The following is a 21,416-nucleotide window of genomic DNA, read 5'->3' as shown; positions in this document are numbered from 1 at the left end:
TATAGACAAGGACATTCTGTTACATAATTTCAATATAATCCTCAAAATCAAGAAATCAGCATTGGTGCAATGATGCACTATTATCTAAGCCTCAAGTCCAATTTCTTCAATTGTTTCAATAATGTTGATTATAGTAAAAAAAAAATTCAATTCCTGATCACACATAACTTAGTTAAAAATCCCTCCTTTTGTTTCTGAAGTCTGGAATGCTCCTCAATCTTTCCTTATATTTCCTTGACATTGATACCTTTGACTGTTTCTGTGGGGTGGCAATTTTCTGTGGTTTTCTCATAACCCTACATATCCTGCAAATAAAGGCACTGAATGTTTTTGTTTTAGGTTATCATTCCAAGGATAATTGTATAGCAAGCAACTTTAAAAGAAAAGAATAATTTATCCAACTGTAGCAAAGGACAGACATGCTTCTTGTCCACTATAACAGATTCAGTTTCCCTAAAACCATGATTCTTCCCTTATAATGCATTGTACTGCATGAACAGGTATTAAATGTCCCCTTTGTGCTGCCTGGTAGGACAGGTACCTTCTGCAATTTAATGCCAAAGCTGCTACTCAAACTACTGTTATTTCTATGCATAATAAAGTCTTTGTGTTTGGCATAGGAATCTTGTGCCTTTGTCATTATCCATGAAATTATAGCAAGCTAACATTTTCCCTTTTAGAACTCACAGTTCTTAAAGCTCAGAGGTCCCTCAGAATGTGCTTCACTTTTATTTTGTCAGATATTTTCTTATGATTAGATTTAGGAAACTTCTTAATGTAGATATATAAATTACAATGATCATTATGCTATGCAAAACTTCTGAAGCAAATGCATTGTGATTAGGAACAAGACAAAAAATGTTCACTATTATTGCTGCTGTGTTAGTGAGAATGAAAATAATCATTATTTGCAGATGATATGTTCATCTATGTAGAAAAGCCAATAAAATCATTAGAATAAATAAAACATTTTGAAGGTCAACATTACATCATTACATTATCAATTTAAAATTGGTTTACTGAAATTCTGAGTGGATTTTTTTGTGTGTGTCAACTGCCACATCATTTTCCCCAACTTCCATTCTGAAGGTACTGTACACATAAGTGGTGTGACCTCTGGTTTTGTCACTTCTCCCTGATGGTGTCATTTGGCAACAGTGAGTGGAGAATTTGCCATGTAGATAAATGACAGGAATATGGTCAGGATTTGGAATTCCCTATAGGTAACACTTTCTTAATTTGGGGAAAGAGGAATTAAACATTTTAAATACATTGAAGTATTAGGCATTTATAGTTAATACTATTACTAATTTTAAAATACATAGAATTTGTATCAAATTATTTTTACATAATTTATTCTGGTTTTTATGGACATGCAATATATAGGATAACACTATAATAAACTACTTTTTAAAAAGTCATTGAATGCTTTTAATGATATGGTTTAGAGGATTTTTAACTATCCATGCAATTGTTTTGCAGGAGTGTAAGGGAAATTCTTTGCTAAATAATGAGGTTTTGGAGTAGTGTTGGTGACCTCTTTACTTACTCAGATTTGTCTGTCTGCCAAGACTGAGTTTTTTCATCTCAGAAACTCAAATGCAACATTATGGTTATCGTTGTATAATTCAATGAGACTGAGTAGAAACAAAGTGACATCTTGTCACTGTCCACTGTCTCATTGCCAGGTAGCTTACCTGGAGGAAATAAAGGCAGTTGATTTGAATCAAGATACTGGGAAAATTTGTTAACTGATTCACTTCTGCCAAGTTAAGAACCGTGGAGACTACAGACTAAAAGCATCAGTTGCATATCTACTGTGGTCTCAGCATCAGGAGATTGTCACACCTCCTCAATCATTGTGGACAGGTGGAGTTAGCTGATAGAAAAGAGCACATGTTTTTCCTTCTCCACTCCCCCTCCCCACCAAAGTAGGAAATAGAATTCTCCGTCATTTTTTTTTTTTCTAACAAGGACATTGTCAGATGTATTAGTCAAACTTGGAGTCCCTCCAACTCTAAAGCTCGCATCTAAATTTAGAGCTAATGAGCTCTCTGTATGTACTAAACTGGGAAGCACATACTCTCCATTAGCATGGAGGGTATTCAACAAAACTCGACTGCCAAAGGGTATATTAATATTTCTTATTTAGTGTCACTGGCTCACAAAACTCTGTCTCTTCTTAAAGTGCCTGGGGAAAAAAAACAAACATATTTATCAGGGCAGAACAAGTTTATAAGGAAAATCGGTTTCTGAGAGTCAGAGAACTCTCCATTTCATGGGCTTTTAAAGATCTTCCAGCCCAGTGCTCAAAAATTTTGTGAGCCAGCTAGAATGCCTTTCAGAAAACTTTCCTGGGTGATCACCCAGTCCTCCAATGCCAGGGTACTCTGGGCCACATTTGAGTTGCTCTAATTGAAAGCCCACTTGGCACAGAACCAAAAATTTTGCTATTACTTCCCCAATTATTTCCACTTTGTTCCCTGGTAAAATACAGATTGATGCCTCTTTCATATGATTTTTTTTTTTTTTTTTTTACATACTTGATGACAGCTACGTGTCCTTCTTCTCCTGTTTTCTAGCTCTCCTATAGGCTGTGTCTCCTCTCCAGGGTGGAAAGCGTCACTCTGTTAACCCTTTCTTATCTATCTGCATTTCACATTGCAGCCATATCCTGGTAATGCTTATATCCTGTTTCAAATAGTAAAACTTTTCTAACAAAGTTTCTCAAGATTTTTAAGAAGGTAATTGTGGCCAAAATGTGAAAGATGAATTGTGAGGAATGGGCCTCAGGCCCTACCTACCTGCTGTGTCCAGGAGTGAGTAATTATTAAAATAGTTCAGTTGAGAACAAACCGTTGGCTATTTTATTTACAGAAGTGATGGTCTTTGAGACCAAGGAGATGAAAGACCCAAGTGCTCATCACCATTAGTTTGAGAGGTAACTGTAAGAAGATGCCATTAATTTTAAAACAGAATACAATGGATTCTGTTTTACCTGTAGGAGGAAATACATACTACTTTGAATACATTTTTTCAAGATGCTTATAAAAACTTGCAGGTCCATGTGTCTATGGAGTAATTAAATATCTACATGCTATTTATATATTAAAGCATCTGATAGCCTGGTCCACTTTTCTGAACCCAAACCAACACACACTACATTTTATAAATTCAGTTCATTGAAATGTAACTGAATTTTTTTTCTACCACACTTTCTGAACTTTTCCTCTGAATCAGGCACAGGCATCGCCATTCAGCCCGTCTTTCAAGTTGCAAAAATGTGGCTTTATCCTGTGACTCCTCTTTTCTTTAATTTTCAATCAGCTACCAAATTTTATCAATTAATCTAAAAAGTCTATCAAATTCAAATATTTTTTGCCATTCTACTGCCACCATCTTTGCTCTGTTATGTGTTACTTGTCTTCAGTATTTTTGATTGTCTGTGGCTTCCTACCTGTCCTCTGGACCATGCACTCTTGCCAGCAGTGTTTGGGAGCCATCTTGGATAATTATGCAAGCTAGCAATCAGCCCAGTGAGGAATGCCTAAGAATTATGTGAGCCAGTAAAATTGTTGCTAACCAGAAATTCACCACAGCTGACATATTCATATCATGGAAGTGAACAAATGTTACCATTGGTCTTGGATGGTTTTCTTCTTTCCTTTCCCCTTTATCAGAACACCACTGACGTTGCCTTTCTTGTCTGTCTACTCCACTGGTGTCAAAACTATTTTCCTAAAAAATAAAAAAATAAAAAAATGAAAAGATTTTAGTGTCACTAGGCACTATCAAATAAATAGGAATTGGAATGCTCTTTCTATAAGCGTAAGTTCATGATGAAATAGGTGAACACAGAAGTCTGCTTTAGGCATGTCCAGGCATACACTTCCTTGACAATATTGAGAAACGGTAGCCACTCTTGTCTTGGTGAAACAGGCAATGAATTCAGCTTCAGGGATGGTGGAAGGTCTTGTGCTAGAGAGTCCCATACAATGGCTCTTCAAAACATAACCAACAATTTTGATTAAATGTATTCATGTGTCTTGGTTCTTATTAATAAATTGACATCTCAGGTTGAATACAAAGAGAAGATGGTGATTTCTAATCTTAAAGTGGAATTCTTTCATCCTTGTGTTCTCCAAACCTAATTTGTTTTTCTGAAGTGAAAATAACCACAGGAGATGAAAGATCTCTGGAAAATTGATTTGCTGAAATTCAGAAAAAGAAATCAAATTTTTCAACATGCAAGGCCGATTCTGGTGTTTCTGAGATGAGGACAGAATGTTAGCCAACATTCCTTGCCCTTGCCCAGTTTTTCTCAGATGACTACACACACCAGAAAATTAAATCTCCAGAGCATCCCTGGGTAGGCAGACAATTTCTGTTTGAACTCTCAGCTAGTTTTAGCTATTAACCCATCATTAACTTTACTTATGAAAGCATCATTTATGAAAAATTACTATGATAATTTGATCTGATCTGCTTGAAATGTCTCTTTATCACCCCATGCCAGGCCAAGTGATTTTTATATTCTCTCTATCAGAAGTCAATCACTGGGCTGCTCCTACAGCTTATAATCACATCGGCACCATTACATTTTGGTGGATGATCATTCACATATTTCACTGCCTTACAAACTCAGTTGGTTCCCTTTTGTCCAAGGAAATATTGGCTTTAAAAATATTCTATTACTTATTTATTTATCTATTTATTTATTTATTTATTTTTGGTACCACGGATTGAACCCAGGGCTTAACAACTGAGCCATATCCCCAGCCCCTTTTTTATCTTTTTTTTTATTAAAATATTTTTATAGACACATTTTGATTCATTGTACACAAATGGAGTACAGCTTTTCATTTCTATTGTTGTACACAATGTATATTCACGCCATTCATGTAATCATACATATATATAGGGTAATACTCTCTGTTTCATTCTACTATTTTTTCATTCCCACCCCCTGTTGGGGGCTGTGCTATGTTGGCGGTGCCGGGATGGCGCCTGATCACATCGGCAGCGAGGAGGTTAATTGACATAAGCACACTCAAGTGATTTTATCGTCCACGCACACAATGTATGCGCATGTGTTCTCGAGCACTAATTGCCTGCTCGGAGCATCTCGCCTAATCTTTGCGTAAGAGGCGTGACCCTGCTCTCCGCCTCCTGGAGGTGATATAAGCGTAGGCGGAGCGAGACAGAGACACAGCAGCCATTAGCAGAAAAGCAGTAGAAGAAGACACACGCGCGGCAGCAGCGAGTAGGGGCAGCAGCGGAAGGCAGATCGCAGAACAGGGAACTGAGACGCATCACTAGGGCACCTTAGGTAGACGCACCCTTAGTTCACAGGATGCAGGACTTTAAGGTGTAGCAAGTCTCTTCCTCTAAGCTCTAAGCAAAGCCTGTCTTTCTCTCAAATTTTCTCTCTTAAGCAAAGTCTCTTTCTCTCTGATAAGCGGGGTCTCTCTCTCCTCTCAAAGCAAGTAAACCTCATTTCCTCTATCCTCTATAAACAAACAAACAAGAAAGCAGTGCACTAAAGAGAAAGATAGAAGTGCCTCAGTTTCCATTCCACCACCCATAAGACCCGTGCAAGTTGTTGCTGCAGGCGGTGACAAATATCCACGGATTTTGGAACCGCAAAGAGCCAGCGACAACCCCTCCCACCCCTTTTTCCTCTTACACTATCCAAAGTTCCTTCATTCTTCTCTTTCTCCCACCACCCCCCATCATTATATATTGTCATGCACTTATCAGAGAAAAAAATCTAAAATATTCTTAAAATAAGTATTATTATATAAGAACCTCTGGAATAGAGACAAAGTATCTGCACAATTTTGCACATTGAAGTTTGACAACTATTGGCCTAAAGGTCAAGAGTCAAACCTCTTAGTATGAGACATAATGGCCTTTTGGCATCCAACTCTAACATCTTAACACATTTAAAATCGCAATTCCAGTCATACACATCCTGTGTATCATTTTTGCTAAGGTATCTGTCCCTGTCTTTGAGGGATTTTTTTATTGGACTGCTTGCTTTCTTATGTTGAGTTTAAAGGATATTTTGTACATTTTAGAAATAAATACTTTTTCAGTTAGGGTTTCCCAATATTTTTTCTCAGTCTGTGTCTTGTGATTTTTTTTTTATTCCAACTTCTTAACAGTATTTTCTATGGAGCAAAAGTTTTTAATAACAGTGAAGTTCAGGTTTATAATTTATTTTTCTCTCATGGTTCTTGTTTTTGATGTATCTAAACAGTTATCACCAAACCCAAAGTCACCTAGACTTTATCCTATGTATATTATACTTTTTTCTTTTACATTTAGGTCTAAAATTCATTTTTTTGTTTTGTTTTTTGGAGGCATGAAAGGTGTGAGTCTATGTCTAGACATTTTCTTTTCATGTGGACGTCTAGTTGTTCTAGTCATGAAATAACATTTGGAGAGTTTTGGTTTATTTTTTAATACTCTCTAAATTTTTTTTTTCAGAATATTCTTGAATACCAAAATCACTCAGTATTTTTATTTTCAGATTATATCATGGTTGTGTGGGTTTGTATTTTCAGACTAATGATTCAAAATGTATAAAGAAGCATGCTATATACTAATTAACCCAATCTTTTATTTAATCTGGTTGAATGCCATTGCATTTTAAGTAGACTTTGACAAAACAATGGCTTAGATTGTCTGTTTTGCTCTTTCTCCTCTGCCAAGATCCCCTGAAGTATCCGGAAGTTCCCCCACAAGCCAGGTTTGCTCATAGGGCCCCTTCTCACTTCCTTTTATTAGGAGTTTCTTGCATGCAGCCTTACTATGACTTCATTCATGGAACAGAGCTTCATAAAATTTCTCTCTTCTAATTTTTATAATGTATGGCTATTTTATTCATGATGATGAAATATTAATACAAACACTAAATACTCTTTTATTGAGTAATTACTTTATATGCTTATCTATTTAATCCTGAAAATTGCTACATTAGGTGAAATTATATCGTTGTATCATTTGTATGGATGAAGACCCTCCTACTTAAAGGAATATGTAATTTATACAAAGTCACATAGATAATTAGGGCCAGAGTTATAACTGGCCCAGTCTGGCTGGCTCCAAAGTTCTTGGTCATAAGCTTCTGAAATCTGATTAAGGGGAAAGAAGAGCCTTTTAAAAACAGTTTTTCAAATAAAAGGAAGATTTTAATGCTGAGGATTCTGAAACTTTGTCAATTTGATAAAAGAAGAGAGTATTATGGGTCTTCATCACCCATTCTATTTCTGTGAAACAAATACCTGAGGTTTTATTTATTTGTTTTTCCAAAGATGGAAGGGTGGGTTTGGAGTACAATTGGGAGGAAAAAAAATGCTTGTCATTCTGCAACTCTGAAAATAATTATAATCTTTAGGAGTAGATTGCATAAAAAGTGTCCCTGTCATTTCAGGTCTATTGTGAGTTACTGCATGTTCTCAGGATGATGTGGTTGTTTATAAAAAATGCATTGCCTTAAAATAGGCATCGGTTATAATCATACATCTTATAATAAGCTCTTATTTATAAAAATAAAATAATCACTTTTTCTACTTTCTTGAATATTTTGAAATCCTTGCTGTACTGTTTTATAATTAGTGAACAATCATAAAATTATGCATAACTCAATACTTTAAAATCATTATTTGCTTAGTCTTTGAAACGGTATTCAGTTCTGGTATTTAAAAATGGCTTTGTGTTTAAATATGAAAATTTGCAAGCAATTAGCTCGTTCAGTGGACTAATTGCTGTTACTATTTAAAGCTAAAATTAAGCAGCACAGTCATTTCAATTTGAGCAGGAAGTCCCCCCGACACATAAACAAATTCATAGAAAGTTTCCTAGGAAGTTTCTAGCTGCTTTTCCCTGTGTACATATTACTTGGTCAGTTTGTATTTAGGACTTCTGACCTAATGGCTAGTCATCTAAATTTCCTTTAATAAAGTTTCAATGCAATTGATTCAAAAGAGACAATGTTGTCGATCTGACCATTGATTTTTAAACTTCCCATTCCCTTTGTATGCCACATTATTAATCAGTTTCAGTAGCTCCATTGGAAATATGCTAATTAATAAACCCTTCTGATTAACTAACTCCTTGATATGTCCTTGACCCAATTATCATTAAGGCATAAATTTTAAAGTCCTCCATCATATTGTACAAATAGTCTATAAAAAGTTCAATAGTCATCTAGAAACTTGCAGCACCATTATTTTTCACACATTTGGATAATATTCCACTTTGAATATTACTCTGTTGAATCCCCTGAGGCTAATAAAACCAACATGGAAATGTCCCTTGGTTTGTATTTTCATCGTAGCAAAAAAGCAGCACATGAATGAGGATCCTGGAAAGTGAATAGCTCTGGTTTGGGAAAAAGGAGACAGGGGCTCTCTTACTGACAATAACCCTGCACACCTGTGCAAATGCCAACAAACAACTTCTCTGCAGCATCAATTGTTTAATGTAAAAAATAAATGCATTAGACATTGTTATGTCTAAGATTCTACAAAATTTTTCAAGTCTGTCTGGTGCAGTGGCACACACCTGTAATCCCCAGTGGCTCAGGAGGCTGAGACGGGTGGATCAGGAGTTCAAAGCCAGCCTCAGCATCTTATGGAGGCACTAAGCAACTCAGTGAGACCCTGTCTCTAAATAAAATACAATATAGGGCTGGGGATGTGGCTCAGTGGTCAAATGACCCTGAATTCAATCCAGGGTACCAAAAAAAAAAAAAAATCTGTCTTTCATTCTATAATTTTCATCTGTTATATGCCTTTTAAAAACTACAAATTAATTCATAGAATTTTCAGGAGAATTTAAGAACAATACTCATAATCTATATAGCCAGAAAAAAATTTAACATTCAATAGCACAGCTTGATGACTTATGGACTTATGGACCACATATACCTCCAGCACCAAAGGACTTGCTATTTCACAGAGCTCAGGTTGGAGGCCCACTTTAACCACACATTGATCTTATTTTAGGACTTCAGCAAAAATGGCAACCTTCCAAGATTCCTGACTCTGGGTTGGGGTAGTATAACCAGGTTTGGACAATGCTGACTTCAAAACCGAAGGGCTCCACCTAGATCGGCATGCTGCTTTTTCGTGATAGGAGGTTCTAGATGTCATCTGTTGTTTTTACCTTGAAGCATGATCTAAAGCACTGGACCCCTAAAATCTTCGCCCACACCTGAGGATCCTTAATTTAAGTAAAATTTCCTTCTCACCCTCTGGTGTACATGCATCTTATGAGAACACTCAAAATACTTGCGGCTTCCTCTTTCCCAGGTCCTATTAGCAGGATGTCATTGTTTTTGTGAACTGGTTTAACTTTCTGCAGAGTATCTAACAATTCTGTCCCTTTTAGACTGCATCGTGACAGAGAGCAGGGGAGAGTTAGTGTAAGTGTGGGAATAGAAGAATGTGCATTCGGAAAGGATGAGTAATGATCCCAATTATCCTTCTGGTAAGAACTGAAAATAAAACATTTTCCAGATAGCAAGGTCCATAGATGTTCTTACTCTGCTCGACACCACCCTAAGCACAGCATTGCCAGTGGGATACCATTTACAAGTTTAAGGAAATCTATCAACATCTTCATTTATACAATGGCCAGAAACATTGATAAAGACCAACATTCGTGTATGCTTAAGTCTTTAGGGTGGGATGAATTTCTGCCATTCCCACTGAGATAATGCATGGTTTTCCATTTGTTATCTTTGTGGGCAAGGGACAGTTTCAAAGGCGTCCACTTAGCTTGTATGATTGCTTGTAGAAAAAATTGGAGGTAATGTGAAGAATTTTTGAGTTGCTAAAGACTTTGATCTAAATTATGCACTCAGGGACATGGAAAATAAGTCATGGGGTTTCTGGAGACCACTGAAGCCATGATGAGATGACAGAAGAGCTACCACAATCTTATGATGCAGCCACCTCAGAAGGTACTTGTGCCTACTCTCTAGGCAAGGTGAGGCTGTTGTCTCCCAGCAGGGGCAAGTGTGCTTTTGCTGAGAGCCCAGAGAGTTCAGTAGAATCTCATATTTCGAAGTTGTCAAGAACATCCATACAAACATTTCCACCCAAATCTAAATCTCCTACTTCTCCATTTTTAGGAATATGATTAATAATGTAGGAGACTTTAATTGTTTTTCATAATATCAGACCTCCAGAAACAATGGATGAGGCTTTGTTCCAAAGACATGTAGAAGTCTATATCTTCCAGGCTATACCTGAAGGGGCAGTTGGCTGACTTGAGAGTATTACTGTTTTTCTTGAGCACATTGATTGAACATAAAGACAATCCATCAATGATCTTTATAATGACCTTCCAATGCTAGAAATATTGCATAAATTTCTCCTTCATATACCCATTCTGTTCCAACCCTATTGAGAGTCTTAATAATTATAAGGCTGTAGAATACCAGATATCCTTGTTACCATCTTATCCTGAGTATCTGCTTCCCAGAAACTCTTTAAACCTCAAAGAGAATGAGAATTTCATTACAATTTTGGTAGAGTATCCTGCTTTGCAATTTTGGTGTTCATTGGAAAAAAAAGTAAAGGGCATGTAGAGAGATGAAGATATTTTGATAAAAAGAAATAAAACACAACATAAAAAATAAAGAATTAAAGTCAGTATGAAAACTAAAGAAGTAAAACCCAAATTTCTCACTTTTTGTGTCTAAGACTAGTTCTCTGAAGATGTTAGTGGTCTACATTTTGTTATTTTTTCTTTATCATGATGTCAATATATATTTGTATACACATGCCTTTAAATACATAGAATCCAGGAAGAGATTAATCAACAGAATGTTCTTCAACCTGTTTCCACTTCCCTAGCAGGACCTCTGTGATAAACTTCATCAGAGGGTCCAGGTAGAATTAAGGCATGGCTTCAAAGACCACTGCCATACCCTCTTACTCACCAGCAGGGGACTTTAGAGGATCTGGTGATCATTCCTGACGCTGAACCTGAGAAACCTTTAGGGACACTGAAGCACAATTTCTAGCATTGGAATAGACATTTCTATTAGGAGATGCAACAGCAGACTCATCCTGATTTTAAGGAAGCTTTTCAACATTTTTGCTCAACAAAGACTCATTAGAGTGAGGTCAGAGGAAGCCCCATTCACCTTCTGGAAATAGTATGAGCCCATTGTGAGTTTTCAGAGGCTACTTTTCCTTCTTGGAGCACAATCAGGCCACAACTTTATTCCTTCTTCTGTGTTGTCTCCAGGACCTGTTCTTCAGTTTACTCTTCTTATTAAAATGTGGGTTTGCATGCAAAAACACCTTAAAAGACTAAGGTCTTCCAATTGAATTAATGGGAATAAGTAAAAGAAAATCTGAGGTCAGCATTCTAAAAGGCTACCAGAGATGTATCACATCTAATATGTGACTTTTGCTTTCATTTTAATATTTTCTTCTACAAGCTGAAAATAATGAGTATGTGACTATAATATAACTATTTCTCTGAGGAGAGGCTTATTTTTTCAATGTGCCATATGCTGGTCTAAGCAACAATATCATGGTGGAGGGCACTCACTAGTCAATAATTCTTCAAGATTTAATTGATCTATCATGTGGAAATGCATACCCCACAAATACATAAGGCATGACTGATTGATTGATTCATTCGGTTGTTCATAATTGCTACTTTTTTTTTTGGTGGTGCTGGGATTTGACCCCAGGGCTTTGTACTGGCAAGGCAAGCACTCTACCAACTGAGCTATATCCCCAGCCCCATAATTGATACTTTTTAATGTCATGTTGATGATGTTGCTGTAAATAAATTTTTTTTTGCCAGTATACTATTTTATGTATTTTTTACTTTTTTTTTTTTTTACTTCAGCTTTATTTGTCTTTCTCTTAGATAAGGCAAATGTCTCTTATTATTCTTAGTTTTGAAAGAAATCCTAACTGAAAATTCTTTCATGAGACTTTCCAATTATAGAATGATGAACTGCTGACATGTGAATGGAACTATGGTATCAAGTGCAAAGTGGGAAGACCTCGATCACATATTAAAACCTGTAAGGAATAGCGACGACAACAGAGGCATTGAGTATTAGTTCACCTCCATCTTTGGTCACACCAGTGATGGTTGATGAATTGTGGTAGATATTGAATTCATACACATGCCCAACAGCATGTACTCCAACTCATGAAGTCTGATTGAGCTACTGCTATTGCTGAATATCCAACCTGCCAGGGACAGAGGACAGTGTGAGCCTCCAATATGATGCTGTGCCTCTTGGAGACCAACTAGACACTTGGAAAGATGTTCATGTGGGATTCCTTTCACCTTTTTATTTAATTGGAATCAATACATAAGTATGATTTTGCTTTGCCTTTTTATGGTATTAGAGCATTCAGTTTGTAATTCTGAGAGTTTATAGAGTCATACAGGTACTGAAACAATATTATGGAAAATGTTGTTTCAGATCAAGAAATACTTTGTAGCAAAATAGATATACCAGTGGGCATATATTCATGAGATACAAGATAATCCCTTTTCTGGTTAGAACCTGCTAGGCTTATGGAACAATAGGGCTCAAGGACCATCATCCCTCGTGACCAATCCAGGACAATTTGTCTTCTTATTTGTACAACTATGATCTCTGCATGGCTAGAGGTATTAATTATCAAAAGTGAAATTTTTATATCAGGTAATGCAGTAGAATTCATTAGCCTTTAAGCTTTGACTATTTTCTTGTTATTTTTTGGTTTCCTTTTGCCAAGAAAAGAGTAGGCAAGAAAAGAACTCACCATTTTGAAAAAGGTATAGATCCTTACATTCTAACATTCCACAGAGTTGTTACAGTTGTAGAATGGGGGTAGGAAAAATATTTTGTTAATAATTTCCTGTCCTTGGGCATCTTTTCCAACATCTCACCTGATTTTGGTGTTAAATGATCAAATGCAATAGCAAAACCTAAGAAGCATGTGATGGCCAGTAGGCTGGAGAATAAGAGTTTGTATCATTCTACCAGGTTAACCCACAATGACAGAAGTGCCAACCTAAGATGAAGAGAATCAGTTATGGATATAGAGGAGGGAAATGATGAAGATCAATTTTGATTTGAGATAGAAATAAGTATTTAGGACTATAACTTTTCCCATGAGTTTTCCTGATTTAAATTTCTCTAAACAAAAGAGTTCTAATATTAAAATATGCATGTAATAAATATTAGCTATTTATTCCTACAATTGTCGCTGCCTGCAGCAACAATCCCGTGGATATTTGTTACCGCTGGCAGCTACAATCTTGCGGGCATTTATTGAGGGTGGACTGGAAACTGAGCTACTTCTATTATCTTTCTCTTTAGTGCGCTGCTTTCTTGCTTGCTTTACTAGTTTATAGAGGAAGAGAGGCTTACTTGCTTTTAGAGGAAGTTTTAGAGGAAGACAGGCTTTGCTTAGAGCTTAGAGGAAGAGAGACTTTGCTTAGAGGAAGAGAGACTTGCTACACTTTCAGAGAGGCTACTATTATCAGAGGAGCTATTTCTTAAAGGTCTGCTGCTTCTTCTTAGAGGTGCATCCTGCATCCTGCAATCTTCATTTTGCGAGCTGCAACCTGCATTCTACAATCTGCCATCTATCAGAGGTGCTGCTTATCCGAGGTACTTCCTATAGGTATGTCTTATGTACCTAAGGCAGCCAATCAGTTTAGGATTAAGTAGGATGGTTGGAGCATGCACCACGGTACCAATTAAGAATGAGGAACATCTGTTGACCACTAGCTCAGAGGAGACATGAACTAATCAGGCAAAAGTAGACCACGCCGTGTTAACACTAACTATGCACCAGCTCTTGGCTCAATGCCACCCACCATCTTAGGGCTACCCAAACATGTTCTTCTGCATACAATGTATATTTTTGGCACTAAGCTTCACTCGCAAAGCTAGGCTGAGATTCAAATGAAACACTGTATTTTTAATAACATACATTTGTTATTATCAGTATTACTATTTATATTTTCCCATGTTTCTTTAATGTTTCTCTGTATTCCAATGGGAAAGTCATGCTTTTTGCCTTTTTCTAAGTGAATAACATACACACAAAATACTTGTTTGCTTAGAACTTCTGACTGAGTTGATATAACGTGCAGTGAACTGATTCCAGGAGAAAGAGGTCTCTACTTTCTCTAAGAAGGCAGTTGGAATGACCTTTGAATATTACGAGGCTGATGGCAGGACAGAAGAAAAATTTTGCTTGTTCTTTCTCCCTCAAAGGCAACCTCCTCTATTCACAGGGCTCAGTGTTTTTAGAGAATGTTATTTTTAGCTCCTGAACACATAGAGATGTAGTTCTGGTGCCCTATTCAGGGTACAAATGGCCATTACTGCAGAAGAGAATAGAGACGGCTCTACCTACACTATAGTTGAAATATTGTTTGGGGAGAAAAAGGCAATGTGAAAATGGCACTTAGTGTGCAAACATGGAGAAAGAAGAGTGGAAGGCTCTTCTAAAATGAAGGACAGCCCATCAAGGATGCACAGACACGATGAAAAGGACTGTGACCAGCACAGCTTTGCAAAAAATAAAATCTTTTATCTAAGGAAATGGTCTCTCTTTTCTTTCCGCAGTTATTTTCTTATTACTCCAGCAAAACCAGTAAGTGCCTTGCATCCTTTATGTATGCCTTGCTTTTAGACCCTATGTGATCTCCTTTATCTGAATCAGAAACCAGGTGGCCAACTACCTGGAAGTAAATGGTGCTGGGGCTATTAGGACTCAGGCATCAAAGCCAAGGCCTCCAATTCACAGCAGCGTGTTGTGTTGTGGCTAATTTGGCCTTGGGTGCCTTTATTTACTGGACAGCACACGGTTTTATCTGCAGCTGACAAAGGGAACGCATGGCATTGAAAGCACTAAGAGTCCTGGCATTTGGTTTGAGGTCACGCTGCTGCTACTCTGTGGGCAGCAGATCCTGACGTTTTCAAATACCTAAGGAAGAGCTGATGATTCTTTCAAGAACAAAATGGAATTTCCAAATCAAATAAATTTCCAAGGCAAATCATTTATTATAAATGATAAATAAAGAACACTCCTTTAACTGTCTTTTTGGAAACATCCAAATGTATTACCCTTCTGCTGTTATCTAATCCATTTCTTCATGGGATCATCTGATTAACAGCAAGTAGAAATGCACTGTCTGCAAGCAAAGATAATTCATATTACTTTACTATAGAGAATGAGAAACAAAACACCTTTGCCATGCATTTAATCCTCTAGAACTTTGCTGCAAAAGTGCATTATTTCTGGCAACTGCTGTATCTTTTGCTTAGCCACAGCAGAGAACGTTTTCCCCCTAAGAACCTATTTGCTTTACCTGGTGCTATATCAATGCGGTCTTTGAGGTTCAAGTATGTAAGCTTAATTTTTAATCAACATATAGCAACATTACATGTTAATGAGCACAGCTTAACATTTCAGTACCTCTATGCAGAGTGTAACAATCAGATTTGGCTAATTGGCATGTCTGTTACCTCATGGTTCATAGTTTCAATGTAGGAACTTGCTTTTCCCACCCTGGCAGAGCTGAACATAAGACCTTATAGCTGTGAACCTAATGAACGACTTTTCAATTTCATGGCCATTTTATCAGTGTTAGACATCATTTTGCAAATGTATATCAAATGTCTCAAAATGCTACAAACAATCCTGAGCCTTCTGTGAGGGTCGAAGTGAGACGACAAGAAAGCTTTCTGATTCATTTGCTGATATGTCTTAATCTAGGACTTTTTTTCTTAGTACTAAAATTGCTGACAAATGCTTATGCTCTTTTATAAGCTATGTTTTACATAACCTATAATTCATGTTTGTTTCTTCTTCCCTCCTAAAGGACTCTAGCAAAGTTAATAGGAAAAAAAAGAAAGATTATTCATTATCAATACAACTTTAAAGTCAATGGCCCATGAGCCAGACTTTCAGTAAACTGCAAATACTTTTAACATGTGCATTAATGAGCTGCAAGTGCTTTGATTTTTTGCAAATGTTATAGGAGGATGAGAACAGAAAGGAAGGAACAAGGATTCTTAGTAAAATGTGTGTTTAGCATGCCTTCTTTTTCAGTAAACACTGATGTTTTCTTGAATGATCACTATACTTTGACAAAAACATTACCATAAAAAATGTATCTGGAGAATATTTTATAATCCAAAGTATCAAGTCAGTTGATTACTTAAGGACAATTAGAAAGACTGAGAAATATTAGCTTTGTAAATTTCAAAGCATGAAAATGAATTCCTGATGTTCATTATTATAGAAACCAATCATTTCTGTCACTACGCTCACACACCTAGCCAGGTACTGCTCAGAAAGAATCACAGAGAAGTCTGACGTGGACAGATATTGAATTGAATTCAGAGCTCTGAGTGAGATTTCACAACAGTTAGAAAGAAGATGTGATCTTAGTTCAGGAAATTTTTTTCTTGGTAATAAAATTGCTGACAAATGCTTATGCTAATTTATAAGTCATGTTTTATAGAACCTGTAGGTCATTCCTTTTAATTAGATTGTCATGGGAAATTAGAGAATTGTTTCTGCATAAGCACATATGCTATTCCAAGATTTTAAATGAAATTAGAATTCTTCTGGTTTGCAAGGAAGATTCTCTCTGATTTAAAAGGTCAAAATTAGTGTCCTATGGATTTCAGAGCAATCTGCAGCCAATAGCTTTCAACATTGTGCTTATCACTGAAAAAAATTATGGGTATATGACAAAATGACTAAATTATTTTTTTACTTTATTTCATGCAAGACATTTTAGAATCAAATTGCCTTTAAATTTCACCAATGCTTTCTTTGTCTTGGAATTAACTCTGATTGTGATTCTGAGTGATTTCCAAGGTTCTCCTGTTTCACAATGAACTCTAAAATATTTTTTATTGTTTCTTTGAAAAGTATTTGATTTTGCTCATAATCTCTTCTTTCACCTTATTGAGTAATATTTTATAGTCAAAGTTAACTTTTTTTTTTTTTTTTGCAGTGCTGGAGTTTGAACCCAGGGCCTTATGCTTGCAAGGCAAGCACTCTACCAACTGCGCTATCTACCCAGCCCCAAAGTTAACTTTTAAAGAAAAATATTGACCAAAATGTATTCTACTACCATATCAGAAGAAAAAAATGATAGAAAAACAGTACTAAGAATCAAAATGTCAAATTAAAGAAATATAAATTTTAATCACTGTGCAATATGCAGGCTATTTTCTTATTGAGTAGGGAATATCACTTTTGATCATGGTTTGTATAAACTATTTGGTAAATTATATATAATATACATATTTATATGCAATATATAATTATGAATGTGTACACATATGTGTATGTATACACATGCATATATATATATATATTTGTTTTTTACCTATTTACCTGCTTCAAGTTCCCATCTAGTGGTCACAATTGACAGCAACATCTGAACAAAAACATTGTTACGACCTTGTTTAGAATTTTTCTAACTCAAAATAATTGATGGATATATCCCTCTTTCCCCACAAGCTATAGATATTTAATTCCCTCTCAAGTCAACATCCCCCTCAAGTCAATAGCCCTCTTTCCCCACAAGCTATAGATATTTAAATAAGACAGCAGAGCCATTAGTATGCTTTTAAATTATTTTTATTCTTTTATTTTTAAAAATGAATTTGAAGCTGCACTTTAAAAGTTACACTTTCTAAGTAAGTAGCATTTATCCTTTCTTTAGCCATGGTAGTCACGGGCCGAGAATCTTAGTTGAAAGCCTCAATAGAAATGAGCAGGGTAATTATAATTAGTTAAAAATGAGTAATTCTTAGCTGATTACTTCTTACAAGCATAACTAATCTAATGTTTCGGTTCCCATGAAATAATGGTTAAAATGCTAATTGTTAAGGCTTTATTAGAACTTAATTGTTATATGTCTCAGCTGAGTTCATTAATTATTCGTCATAGTGAACCCATTTTTGAACAGAAAAGCTTTATTTAGCAGGGAATGAAAAGGACCATGTGTAAAGTCCCCCTTTGTCCTGCCTTTCCAGGTTTCTCTGTATTTCTTTCAGATGCTTATATATCAAGGAGGGAAGGAAGAAGGGGAGGGTGTGCTGTTTAAAACATAGACCAGTTGGATACCATGGTGCTTGCCTGTAATCCCAGGGGCTCTGGAGGCTGAGGCAGGAGGATCACGAGTTCAAAGCCAGCCTCAGTAATGGTGAGGTGCTAAGAAACTCAGTGAGACCCTTTTTCTAAATAAAATACAAACTAGGGCTGTGGATGTGGCTCAGTGGTTAAGTGCCCCCAGTTCAATCCTTGTACTCCACCAAAATTAATAAATAAAAATGTAAGGAAAAAAAAAAAGACCATTTAAAATCATGTCTCATACCCTGGGGAAGGGAAGGCGAACCTTATAAAAAATTATTCTTCACAGCAAAGCTGCTGACTTACCAGAGTTTTCTCCATGTTTCATTAAAAGAATACAGGAATAGGCATAAGTAAACAGTGGAGATGGCATACAATCAAAACTGAGAAGTTCCAGTTCCTGTTTTTCTACACAAGAGAGAAGAAACTAGGGACAGGAACATGGCTGTCTTGTGAGCAGGATCACCCCAGCCCAGGTCCCGGGAAGAAAGCCATCGGCATCCCTGCTGACTCACTTGCACACAGTTTTAGCAACCCCTCTCCCAGGCTAGACTGTATGCTCTAAAGCTTCTTATCATGATATCTAGTCTCTTCACTGATGGACGCTTTTCAGTGGCATAAAGTGACTACAGTCTTTTTCTTATAAACTCTTCCAATTCCTTCTCATTATTCCTTATCATCTTCTCCTGTAGCCTCATCCATCTCCCTCTCCAGTGTTCACACCCAACAGTTATTTGTAGACATTTATTATGCTTTTCCCTGGTCATCACTTAGGAGAGTTATTCATATTGAATTCATTTAACATGTCTTCATAAATCAATGCAAACAGCCCCTTCATCATTTTCATTGCATTTCCCCAAACTCCTGTCAGGTTTTTCCATGTCTTGCACACACAATTAGGAATACAAAGGTGAAAGAAAAAAGAAAAAAAGAGCATACCAGCTATACTTAGAGATTTCAATCACTTTCCTTGCTCGAGGTGATGATCTTAAAGTTGTAGTTTTAAATTCCATGAATTTTCCAAAAAGAATGCACTACCATATATGGGATTTAATCCCCACCATCATATGGTTGGTTAGCTTGGCAAGAGCTTTTATTACTAGCACAGAGATAAGGATGCTCAAACCTCAGGTCAGACTGAGGTATCATGACAGATACTTCTCTTGGACACTGCTTCTCTTATACCTGAGTTCACTTCAATATATAAAATATATATGCATTACAACTTTTGTAGAAAGTTAGATTATTTAGCTCCATGAGAGATAATCTCTGGGTTCAATCCCCAGGGAACCACCCACTACACACACCAAAGGGGAAAAAAAAAAAAAAAGAAATTATTTGAAAATATCTAGATAAATTTAACAAAGCCAAAAGATTATAATAAATTTTCTCATTACTTTTTGGAGCCAGTAATATTTGTGATAATGACAGTCTACATTCACAAAGAACAATGCTCATCCCAAGAGTTTGTCACTGTTTAAGAAAATACTGTTCTCCCATTTCTTAACATATACTTTTGTTTTGAAGCTAAATTTTCCCTTTAGGTTATTTTTTAAGGCTCTTGCCCCCATGATGTATCAAATAATAATAGGTATCAAGTTAAATAAAGCAAATGTTGCTACAATTCATTTTACTTCAAGTGTATTTCCTGTTTTTAATATGGTTCTCAGGAAATCTGAACTACCACATACGACTCTCATTATATTTTTGTTGGAGAGTGCTGTAGAATGCTTTATCTCATAGTCTCAGTTAAATCTGATAACAATCTCTCATGGTAGGTGCCTTCAGCCCATCATTTTATAGATGACTAAATGGAGGCACAGTAAATTTACCCAGCCTAAGTGCTCTCATGTATTTGGGGTTGGAGCCTGGCAGTCCGACTCTAGATCCCATGGCTTCTAGGCCTCAACAGTCTTGAAACAGCTATCAAAGCAATGCAAGTGTACATTATCTTTAATCACACAATTTTTACAGCAGTTATTTCTTGTTCTAGAATCATTGCATCATGCCTGATTGCTGAAATCAGAATCAGAGAAAACGGATTATATTCATGCTTTGTATTAAATATAAATATTCCACCCACAATGTCAATAATCTCATAGATTTAGTCCTCTCTTTCAAAGCATTATCCTCAAAGGTAGTTCCCAATCTTTCCCAAGTTAACCTCCTCCCATTGATTGGCTACGGCTCGTCAATTCAGTTCACAGGAGTCCTCTTACTGACAAGAGTGTGGGCTTGGCCCTGGACTCAGTAGGATCATTCACTGCATGCTGTGTGAACAGCTCAGTGCTATCAGGCACCTGGGACAGTGCTGCCTGCTAAGGGCCACCACTGAGCATCCCTGGTAAGATTCTGGATGTTCTGAATGAAGGAAGCTGTCCCTCTCAAGCTTGCTCTGTTGCTTAGGCTGGCAATGCCAAATGACACTGAGGTCCAGAATGTCAGGGAGACCAGCCAAGACCTTGCTGAAACGGCGCATTGTGTTGCACTTTGCTCTCTGCTCCAGAAGGAGCCGCTCATTCCTCCACGTGTTACTTCTCAGGGTTTTTCCCAATAAACTTCCTACATGAAATTTCAGAATTTGTCTCCAAAGGAAAACGACCTCCACAGACAAAGTTTCAGTGACTCAGCAGCAGGAGATTTTTCAGATATGAACTATGAAGTCTTAAGAAATCATGTGCATTGATTGGACATTGCTCTCTAGTACAGCTTGGTTCCTGAAGGTGACCTTAACATCAGCATTAGCTACAGTGATATTGTTAAGTATCATCTCCATAGACGGCTTGGAAATATCATTTTCCTCCTATAATTCTCCCTTTATTGAGGATGGAAATAAGGAGGATTCATCTGCCACCTTTAGGTCTCTTTTGCCTGGGCAAGCCACACGGATGGCATCTTTCCACAGCCCCTCAGGAACGCTGAATACCTGAACTTGGCCTCTTTCTCCTCAGTTTGTCTCTTCTAGAATCACTGCCTGATCAGTTGCTTTAAGTAGTTTTCTGCTAGGAGAACTTGGTCCTTTCTGCGTCCCTGGTTCCTGAGCTTTTTACATACTTTTAGCATCTTCTTTGGGGGATTTGCAAATTCAGTGGTCATTACAGATGAGTTCATGCCTGTCACCCCAGCTTAACATGTTAATTACCATTTCCTCATTTGATGAATCGCATACTGATTCCCTTGCTGTTTTCTTTAAGGTCAGAAGTATAGCTTCTCAAATCCCACCCAGGGATCATTCTTGATTGCCATCAACCAAGTTCACAGGTG

The 21,416-nt window shown here is 36.8% G+C and overlaps 1 long non-coding RNA gene across 1 annotated transcript; it reads right to left on the bottom strand.

The window, feature by feature from the left end:
- Window positions 1-228: 228 nt before the first annotated feature.
- On the bottom strand, window positions 229-2,587 carry LOC306641583. The gene is made up of 3 exons (XR_013758206.1): window positions 2,544-2,587; window positions 1,550-1,697; window positions 229-305 (listed from the first exon to the last, which is right to left on the bottom strand). It is a non-coding gene; the product is annotated as an uncharacterized lncRNA (long non-coding RNA).
- Window positions 2,588-21,416: the final 18,829 nt, after the last annotated feature.

This window comes from Sciurus vulgaris (assembly GCF_902686455.1).
Source record: "Sciurus vulgaris genome assembly, chromosome: 12".
In the NCBI taxonomy this organism is placed as follows: Eukaryota; Metazoa; Chordata; class Mammalia; order Rodentia; family Sciuridae; genus Sciurus; species Sciurus vulgaris.
This window is presented reverse-complemented; position numbering and strand designations above follow the sequence as displayed.